The sequence below is a fragment of the Phoenix dactylifera genome, unplaced genomic scaffold, assembly GCF_009389715.1.
Source record: "Phoenix dactylifera cultivar Barhee BC4 unplaced genomic scaffold, palm_55x_up_171113_PBpolish2nd_filt_p 000220F, whole genome shotgun sequence".
Classification (NCBI taxonomy): Eukaryota; Viridiplantae; Streptophyta; class Magnoliopsida; order Arecales; family Arecaceae; genus Phoenix; species Phoenix dactylifera.
In genome coordinates this window covers 382,557-393,213 of record NW_024067729.1, presented here as the reverse complement: position 1 = coordinate 393,213, position 10,657 = coordinate 382,557, and the positions used below count along the sequence as shown (strand labels likewise).

The 10,657-nt window shown below is 41.9% G+C and overlaps 1 non-coding gene across 1 annotated transcript; it reads right to left on the bottom strand.

Moving 5' to 3' along the window:
• Positions 1-598: 598 nt before the first annotated feature.
• Positions 599-704, bottom strand: LOC120105190. Its single transcript, XR_005507560.1, has one exon. It is a non-coding gene; the product is annotated as a small nucleolar RNA R71 (small nucleolar RNA).
• Between the last annotated feature and the right edge of the window lie 9,953 nt (positions 705-10,657).

The window sequence follows — 10,657 nt, the reverse complement described above, 5'->3', positions numbered from 1 at the left end:
GGTGCCCTCTTCAAACCAGTTAGGAGCTGTCTAGTGATTTTAGGACAAATACAAGGATTTATGTATTTTTCTTTTATTGCATGCTTGATGATCAAGTACTAGTGTATGCAAGGGAGTCGTTCTAGAGTACGTGACCTATTACCTTTTGACCCTGAAATAGAACGGACCCTTAGAAATATTCGAGCTGAGATCTAAACAATAGAATCATCCCCACCTCCTGAGATGGCTGAAGACCAACCCAAACTCCTGAGGGAGTACTTTACTCCCACCATTTACACTTTCCCATCTTGCATTCGATTACCTGAAGTAGCAGCTGTACAATACGAAATAAAATCTAGTGTGATCCAAATGCTCCCATTTTTTTATGGGCTCACCAACGAAGAACCATATAAACACCTAGATGAATTTCTTGAGATTTGCACCACTGTCAAGATTCAGAACTTCACTGATGATGCTCTGAAACTTAGATTATTCCCTTTCTCCCTTAAAGATAGAGCCAAACAATGGCTGAATTCTTTAGAAGCTAACTCGATTCGTTCTTGGGATCAAATGCGACAAGAATTCCTTAAAAAATACTTTCCCATAGGAAGAACGAACCAGTTTAGACGTGCCATTACAAGCTTCTCCCAAACTGAGGGAGAAGAATTTCATGAAACTTGGGAGAGATTTCGGGACCTAAGCCGTAAATGCCCTCATCATCAAATACCTAAGTGGCAGCTAGTGCAATGTTTCTATGACGGATTGACTGAACGAAACCGTCAGATGATCGATGCTGCATGCGGGGGACTTTCATGCTTCAAAATGAGCATGAAGCATGGCAATTATTTGAAAATCTTAATGAAAACTCCCTCCACCATGCTTCCTGTTCTCGTCAAGTACCCCCGAGTTCTCAAAGAAAAGGGACCATTTGTGAAATAAGTCATTCCATGGACCTGTCTAGCAAGGTAGATGCATTGTCCATAAGATTGATCAATTGATGATAGGAGGACATATCGTTAGCTTGTCCCAAGCACAAGTGTGTGCTATCTGTTCTAGCCCATCGCACCCTATTCATGAGTGCCCCTCAGTGCCCCAATTCCCCGAACTCGTGCAAGAAACATCAATGCAGCTCAGACACAGCCTAGACCGGGTAATGACCCATTTTCCAATACATATAACCCGGGATGGCGGAATCATCCAAATTTTTCTTGGAGGCAGCAAGATTCGAATAATGCCCAACCCTACTCCCAAAATTTTCAAAACCCGCAGAATTTTCATCTCTGCCGTCCCTCAACTCAATTTCAACACCCTCCTCCTCCAACCCAAAGAAATACAGCCTTTGAGGAGAAAGTGTTGACTGCCCTTCAAGGTTTGGAGGCAAACACACAACTATTGCATTCTCACACGCAATCAATTGCTAAGCTAGAATCCCAAATGGGTCAACTAGCCAATGCATTAAACAAGCGAGAGGAAGGTAAGCTTCCAAGTCAACCAATGAGTAATCCTAGGGGACAATACGTGGCTCAAGAAACTCGACTAAATCATGAGCAAGCCAATGCTTTGACTACCCTAAGGAGTGGACATATAATAGATAATAAGGTTGGGGAGGTCAACAATAAGGAAGGTGAAGAAGAGGAGAGGAATGTATCACATGAAAACCCAAAATCTTCTTCAGCTAGTCCACCATCTGCCACAACCCACATTCCAAAGGCTCCATTCCCTGAAGCACTTAATGCACCCTCTCCCTTTGGCAAGAAGGGAACTTCATTAGAAGAGATGATGGAGGTCTTCAAACAAGTTAAAATCAATCTCCCACTCCTTGATGCCATCAAACAAGTTTCCTCCTATGCCAAATTTTTCAAAGACCTTTGCACCCAAAAGCGAAAATCTAGGACACATGTGCCTAAAAAGATCCTCCTAACTGAGCAGGTAAGTTCCATTCTCCAACACAACACCCCTCCAAAATTCAAAGATCCTGGCGCTCCCACTATTTCCTGTGTCATAGGAGATAACTCCATTGATCGAGCACTTTTAGATCTAGGGGCAAGTGTGAATCTTCTACCCTATTCAGTCTATGAAAAATTTGGGTTGGGTGAATTGAAACCTACCTCGGTATCTTTACAATTGGCTGATAGATCGGTGAAGATGCCAAGGGGATGATTGAAGATGTTCTTGTCAAGGTAGACAAATTCTATTTTTCAGTAGATTTTATCGTCCTTGACATGGAACATGTGCCCAACCTAAAAAAACAAATTCCTATGATTCTTGGTCGTCCCTTTTTAGCGACAGCCAATGCATGTATCAACTGTAGAACTGGGCAATGGATATATCATTTGGAAACATGAAAATTAAGTTAAATGTGTTTCATGCCGCTGACCAACATGTGAGGAAAGATGAGTGTTGCCTAATTGACGAAATGGATGATTTTGTAGAGGAAGCCCTTCCCTATATCTTAGCAGATGACCCCTAGAGGCATGCTTGGCCCATTTTGACATTGACAACTTTGGTATGGACAAGGCCATAGAAGAAGTCAATATCTTACTCGACAATCAATCTCCCATGAGTTCCCTTCCTTGGAAGATCCGACCTGAACCTCTTCCCCCCATTGCTAGTGCACCACTTTGTCCTTCCATTGATTCTCCACCTAAACTTGAGTTGAAGTCACTTCCGACAACTCTTAAGTATGCCTTTCTAGGACCAGAATATACCCTCCCTATAATCATCGCAGCCAACTTATCTACTGAACAGGAGGGTAAACTTTTAAGGGTACTAGAAGAGAGAGAATAAACATGCCATAGGATGGTCTGTAGCTGATTTGAAAGGGGTTGACCCCTCTGTTTGCATGCATCGAATTCATCTCGAAGATGATGCAAAGCCCATCCGAGAAATGCAAAGAAGACTCAATCCTAACATGAAGGAGGTAGTCAAGAAAGAAGTGGTGAAGTTATTAGATGCCGGAATCATTTATCCAATTTTTGATAGTAAGTGGGTGGAGTCCGACACAAGTGGTACCCAAGAAATCAGGTACCACTGTGGTTGAAAATACGGAAGGAGAATTGATACAAACACGCACAACCACGGGTTGGCGCGTGTGCATTGACTACAGAAAACTTAATTCAATAACTAGGAAGGACCATTTCCCTCTACCTTTCATAGATCAAATTTTGGAACGGTTGGCTGGTCAAGGTTTCTACTGCTTCTTAGATGGTTATTCTGGATATAATCAAGTACCTGTTTACCCGGACGATCAAGAGAAAACCACCTTTACTTGCCCATTTGGGACATTTTGATCGGTTCTTTCAACTTCAAAAATAAACCACGCAATAGCACGTATCCTGTAGGATAGTGATTACGGGTGTCGGTCCACAGGGATTGAAGAATAAGTTATTTTTCTTTTAAAAATAACTCAAGAAGAAGAATTTGCTAACTTGAATTAACTAAATTAAACTATGAGTGCGAATTGAAATTTATCAACGTAAATAGATCTAGGGTTTGGAATCCACCACGTAGCATTGCATTAGGGACTGTGTTCTTAATTTTTATCTTTTGGAGAGGCATGCAAATTGGCTACAAGCCTTTTAAAATAAAAGCATAAAGAGTGTTAGGAAGATCCATCTTCGGTGTAGCATGAAGTGTCTACCTAAGTATGCTAATCTAGGATGCAGCACACTTCATCTTCCTAGGCATGAATCATCTTAGACTACTTTAGCAAACATGATTAGTAAGTGGCATGTTCAAGGTTTAAACATCATAAAAGAAATATTTCATTGAAGATAAGAATTTAAACAAGCTCCAAAATAATAAAGAAAATAAGAACTACAATGCCCTGATACATTGCTAGGGCTTCATCCAGCCCTAGACTAGACGTTTAGCCGAGCATGGCTTCCGGACGACCTCCCATCTTCAAAAGAAAGCCTTCACCTCCCATCATTCTCAAAATATCACAAAATATTCTCTTTCCCTCCCCCCTTCTCTCTTTTTTTTTATTTCTTTTCTCTGGTTCGGCTCTCTTCTTCTCTTCACCGAAACAGGGTCCCCCCTGTTTTTCCTCAACCGAGCTCCCTCCTCCCCCTTTCTCTTCTTCGTCTTCCTCTTATAGCTCGCCGAAGACCAGCGATGGATCCCGAGAGAGGAGGAGGGCGTGATGCTGGGAATGATCTCGGGCGAAGATGGAGCTCGAAGCGGCTGCCGATCCGGAAGGAGCTGGGTTACCGGCTCGTTGAATGCAGTCGGCTGGGATCGCGGTGAAGGCTGAATCACAGGGATTGGAGCTGGGAATCAATGGGAGGAACGCGGACGGCCGGACCTCGGAGAAGATGGAGGAGCTGCTCGCTGGTGTGCTCGTTGGATGCGGCTGGAACGGGCTGATAAGGAAGAGCTGGATCTCGGCTGCTGGGAAGAGGGCTGGCCGCAGGATCGACGGGGAGATGCCGGAGGCGTCACGGGCAAAAGAGGAGGCGGAGGATCTGGATCTGGCTGCACCGCGTGGGACTCGTGGCTGGAACGGGCAGCGGGGCGCTCTGTGAGGCGAGATCATGGGAAGAATAGATAGAGGGAGGAAGGAGATAAACAGTGAAACAATTTTATTTATTTATTTATATTTTTTTTTATTATATTATTTCCCACTGTTCATATGAACAGTGTTTTTACGGGACACTGTTCATATGAACAGTGAATCCAGTGATTCTCCCCGAAATTATTTTTATTTATTTTATATATTAATTATCTTCTTTTTTTTTCAATTTATAAATTTTATATGAAGGCTGGTAAGGAATTGGTTGGGAATTGACTTTGGATTTGAGGTGGGTCATGATGGTTGACTTGTCCTTGAGCCCATTGTCATTTAAATTTAATTCTTGCTAAGCTGCTTCAGATCGAACTCGACCGGTCAAAACTAAGACCATGACTTAATAAAAAGGGTAATCAAATATTTTCCATACAATTATAACTTTCAATCTAATCAGGACCAAAATCCATTTAATTATAACCTTACCCGAGTGAACACAATCTCCTTATATGTTTTTCTGTAGTTTTCATGAAAGATTGCAACCAAGAGAGAACAAGTTCAGAATCTGGTTTAAGAAAAGAATTATTATTATTTCTTTTTACCATATTGTAAATTTATTTCAACGATTATTCAATTTTATGGTAAAATGCGTATTTCAGTTTAAGAACATTGATAAGTGCTATGGAAATATAACTAAATTATAAATTATTATGCACTTATCACATTTGCATATAGGAGGATGCCTTTTGGACTATGCACTGCACCCGCAACTTTTCAACGATGCATGATGGCCATTTTTTCAGATATGGTGGAAAACTTTCTAGAAGTGTTCATTGATGATTACTCAGTTTTTGGCCTATCTTTTGACGATTGTCTGGACAATTTGACCTTAGTTTTGAAAAGATGTAAGGAGACCAACCTAGTATTAAGTTGGGAAAAGAGCCATTTCATGGTTCAAGAAGGCATAGTTCTAGGACACGTCGTGTCCAAGAGGGGCATTGAAGTAGATAAAGTCAAAGTCGATCTTATTTCCAATCTCCCTCCACCTAAAACTGTGAAACAAATCCGATCATTCCTTGGCCATGCTGGTTTCTACCGTCGCTTCATTCAGGATTTCAGTAAAATTTTCAAACCCTTGTGCAACCTTCTTGCCAAGGACACTCCCTTTGTCTTTAATGAAGCATGCAAAGAGGCATTTGAAAATCTTCGCTCGAAATTGACCACTGCACCTATCATACGGCCTCCTAATTGGATCCTTCCGTTTGAACTGATGTGTGACGCATCTGACTATGCCATTGGGGCAGTTTTAGGGCAACGGCTAGATAAGGTACCTCATGTCATCTACTATGCTAGTAAAGCACTCTCAGATGCACAATTAAACTACACCACCACTGAGAAAGAATTGCTAACTGTAGTATTCGTGCTAGACAAGTTTCGATCTTACCTATTAGGATCCAAGGTTACCGTATTCACTGATCATGCTACCTTTCGACACCTTCTTGCAAAGAAGGACACCAAACCCCGTCTGATTCGATGGATTCTTTTACTACAAGAATTTGATCTAGAAATTCGTGACAAGAAAGGAACTGCAATGTTCGTAGCAGACACTTATCTAGGATTCTTCTTGAGCCCTCTAAGAATACCATCACCCTTACATGATGCTTTTCCCAGATGAACAACTTATTTTGAGGTACAAGGTGCTTTTAGATGTATGCCCTAGAAGCCAATTTGGCTGACACATTGTTGATTCTAGGGACATAATTTTGTACTTGACTATTTATTATTGAATAAATAAAAGGCATCTTTTCATTCATATTGTTTATGTGTCTATGAATCGTCCAAGAAATTAATAAGATGATGATACATATTCTCAAGAGTTGAGAATTTGAGCCATGTATCATTGGTGATTAATTTCTAAATGCTCCTGATCAATGGATCATCACGAGGACGGTGATCGATCCGATCAGTGCACAGATCACTTTCCTTCTGGATGGACGAGACTTGAGTCCACAGTGTAGGGACACTGAAGTGATAGTGCAGGTGCTTGTTAGAGAACAAGGGTACTGAGCGTGACCAAGACAAGAAGTCACTTGGATGTCTATCCACTCGTCAGTGACTTGCTTGATGTTGCAGTAGTGTGACTGGTCCTTTGACCTGCGGTGCTTCGGCTACTCACAGTGAGGTTATTGTAGTTTGACTGCACACATACATGGTCTCTAGCCATATGGGTCCATGCAGTGTAGATTGGCTGCAGTAGTTCACTGTAGGAGTAGGGTATGCACCTATAAGGAATCTATCGACCTTGATAGAAGAGGAGTGATCCTATGTGATTTGTTAGACTGAGTTCTAAGACCTTGGCCAGGGCAGTAATATAAAGTGGAAAAAGAGTTTTCCACTATCGAACTCAAGTCGAATAAATCTTGACATATGACAGACGATGGGGTTTGACGAGTTGTCCATGACCTCCGTCCTGTAGGGATCCACGATAGTAGGACTGTATCACATGTTAACTGCACCTAGAGGTTCATCATTCCATTCTGCTGGGTAGCCACTACATGCTGCTAGGTGTCACTGGTGGATGGTGGGACTCATAGGGATTATCTTGATGATCGATAAACCCTAATGAGTTGAGTTGGAATCGTTCCAACCCATTGAAAGGAGTTTTCAATGATATAGTGATAGAGATCACAATATATCTCACTACCAGTCAGAATAGAACCTATGGGGTCACACACACTAGAAGTATTGACCGATCCGATGGTTGAAATCGTGATTAGGAATCACAAGTAATCAATTTGATTGATAAGAAGTTGAAGAAGGAACAAAGGGAATTAATTAATTGGACTTGAAACAAGAATCCTACTTCGGGTAGGATTCCTAGAGTCCTAATTGGATTAGGACTGGGAATCCTAGTTGGAGTAGGACTGGGATTCCTACTTGGAATAGGATTCCTACAATCCTAATGAGATTAGGAATTTTGAATTAAAATTGGATTCCTACTTGGAGTAGGATTCCTAGAAATCCTAATTGGATTAGGACTTCGGATTCAAATAGAGTCCTAATTGGATTAGGACTAAAATTAAACAAATCCTAATTGGATTAGGATTCCTTAAGTCTAAATTAATTAATCTAATCAACATGACTCCTAATTGGATTAGGATTGAAGAGTTCAATTGAGTCATTTCATTCAAGTCCTAATTGGATTAGGACTAGCATAGATTGAACCCAATTTGGCTAATCCTAATTAGATTAGGATTAAACCATGAGAGAGGCACCTAATCCTCTTTGGAAGAGGATTAGGTTAACCAAGTAAGAGGGGCATCAGCCCCTCTCCACTTGTTGGTGCGACATGAAGAGAGAGGGGGCCGGCGCCCCCTCTTGGAAAGTAGTCAAGGGCTCCTAACTTGTAGGAGCCCTTCATCCTTATAAAGGAGGACTAGGGCCGGCGCCCTAGATGATCTTTCCTCCTCTTCAGCCGTGGACCCCTCTCCTCCTCTTGGTTCAGCCGCCATCAGCAAGGGAAAAGAAGAGAGGCGTCTCCCTCCTCTTGGTCTTCTTCCTTGGCTCCAACGCATGAAGAAGAAGGCTGCAGGGTTTTCTTCTTCCTCTTCTTCATCCTTCTTCTTCCTCCTCTCAAGCAATCAAGAGTTGATTGAAAGAGAGGAGATCAGCCATCAAAAGCTATCTCTGCAAGGGAGCTAGCACCCCGGTGAGACAGAGCTTGGATCGGATCCTGCTTCGTGTGGATACCCGTAGAGGCCGGACGTTTGAACGGCTTCAAGCGAACCCTCTTCCAAAACCACGAATTCAGATTTGCGGTGATCATCTACCCGCGCAAGGTGAAGATTTGATCTTCCTAATAGTTTTAAAAGTTTTAATTCTTACCTAATTACGAAAGGTCTCGAAACAACGTTCATGCGATGAACGTCGAACCCGTGCATGCCGATTCCGCTGCCATCTGAAAATTTTTGAAATATCAGCGGCATGGGCGGGTTCCCAACAGTGGTATCAGAGCCTAGGCTTCGTAGATTAAGGTAAGAATTAAATATCTAAAGGCTATTAGATCTGAAAATTGAATGATCATGCATGCTGAAAAATTCTGCATGCAGATTTTTCAGGGGTGCTGATTTTTTCATGCTGATTTTTATGTGATAAAAAGATGATTCTAATTGCATTGTTAATGGGATTACAAAGTTTAGAATCATGATTAGCATGATCAGCGACCTATGTCATGATATAATCAGTTAGTTTTCAGATCTGAAAATTATAATTGTTGCATACGGTGATGATCATAGGATTCAACCCTTTTGGTATCAAATGTAATGACCTGCGATGTGATCTGCGATGTCATGTAATTTTTCAGATGCTTGCATGCATCTTATTTGATGTTTTGAGAGGCCTGCGTGCCTCCTAAAAGGAGATGTAATTTATTTTTATTTTTATTTTACATCTGGTTGTATTTCTGTGATGTGATGTACATCAACGATCAAGTTGAAGCAAAGGCATGAGATGAAAGGTGATCTAAGCGGTTGATGGCGATGGGATCAAGAGTTGATCAAGGATCGAATCAAGGAGGCTTGGAACCAATTCAAGAGTTGAAGACCACTTGATCGATTGATGTGCATGTGCTTGTAATACGACCTAATTAGAATCCATGATCATCACCTAGTTAAAGTTTAGCTTTAATTTGATTGCTGCGATTATAACTGCCTGTGATGCGCCGTTTGCATGTGATGTGAATGCGAGTCGGGTAGATAGGTTTACATGTGATGTAGCAAACCCAATTGAGACCTAAATCAAAACCTCCTCAATCAAGTCGAGAGTGAACCGACATGAGCAAGTCATATTAGATTAATTGATCTAATTGGTGTCTAGGAAAGCATGAAAGGTGGTTACTTAATTAGGACCTTACTCTCTGAGTAAGGGGAGCCTCCCACCTGCTTACCTGGCCAATTGTTCGATTACCTCTTATGAAGGGCTCAAGTTGCAAACACTAAGACCTGATTAACCAATATTAAGTCAATAGGTCTTCCACTGTAGTAGAGCTGCTAAGGCCTTTCTGATGTTGATTTGTCTCGGCTGGACACAGTGGTCAAGTTGCATCGGGGGGCTGGACCTCTCTATAGACATGAGATGTTGTAGGGTAAAGGTGGGGTTGGGCACCAATAACTGTTAGGTGAGGACCCAATGACGACTTTATTCCTACGGTTATACGGTGGGTCTGACTTAACTAAGAAATGGGACCAATAACTGTTAGGTGAGGTCTTCATGGCTTAGAGACCAAGTTACACTGCAACATGCTTGAGAAGCATTGTACAAGAGTTGTACACTCATCCATCTATGTGTCACCAATAACTGTTAGGTGAGGTGGCATGTAAATCGGTGGGACCGCAGTACCCACTAGAAACCCTAGTCGTGTGGGATTTCCGTTTTCCTACCAGGGGAGTGTGAGGAATTCGAGAAAATAGTGGGAGTTACATTTGTTCTAAAAGACCTTAGAACAGATTAGGATCAAGTACAAAAGTCTAACTAGAATCTTTACTCTCTGCAGATACAATGTCGGCTTCAAACCCTTTGACCCGTATTCTTGAGACCAACCGACTGACCGGAACCAATTACAAAGACTGGCTTAGAAATCTCAAAATAGTTTTGGACTGTGAGAAGATAGGCTACATACTCGATTCAGATATCCCCACACTACCAGCACGTCCTACTGATGTTCAGCGTGAGATGCATAAAAAGTGGTTGGATGATGACATTAGAGTAAAATGCTATATGATGGCATCCATGTCTAATGAACTCCAATGCCAGCATGAAAATATAAAGACTGCTAGGGACATACTGGCACACCTGCAAGAGTTGTATGGTGAGCAGAGTCGCACAGCTCGTTTTGAAGTGTCCAAGAGGCTTTTCAAAGCGAAGATGCGCGAGGGCAGTCTGTCCATGGATCACGGTCTGACCATGATCAAGGGACCCTAGAGGAGCTTGAGAAGCTCGGTATGGACATGCACAAGGAATTGCAAGTGGATTTGATCCTACAGTCACTTCTGATTCATTTGGTCAGTTTATAGTAAACTACCACATGAATAAGATTGAATGCACTAAGACTGAACTAATCAACATGTTGGTAACTGCTGAGGGAGCCTTGAAAGGTTCAAGGGGCAATGTCCT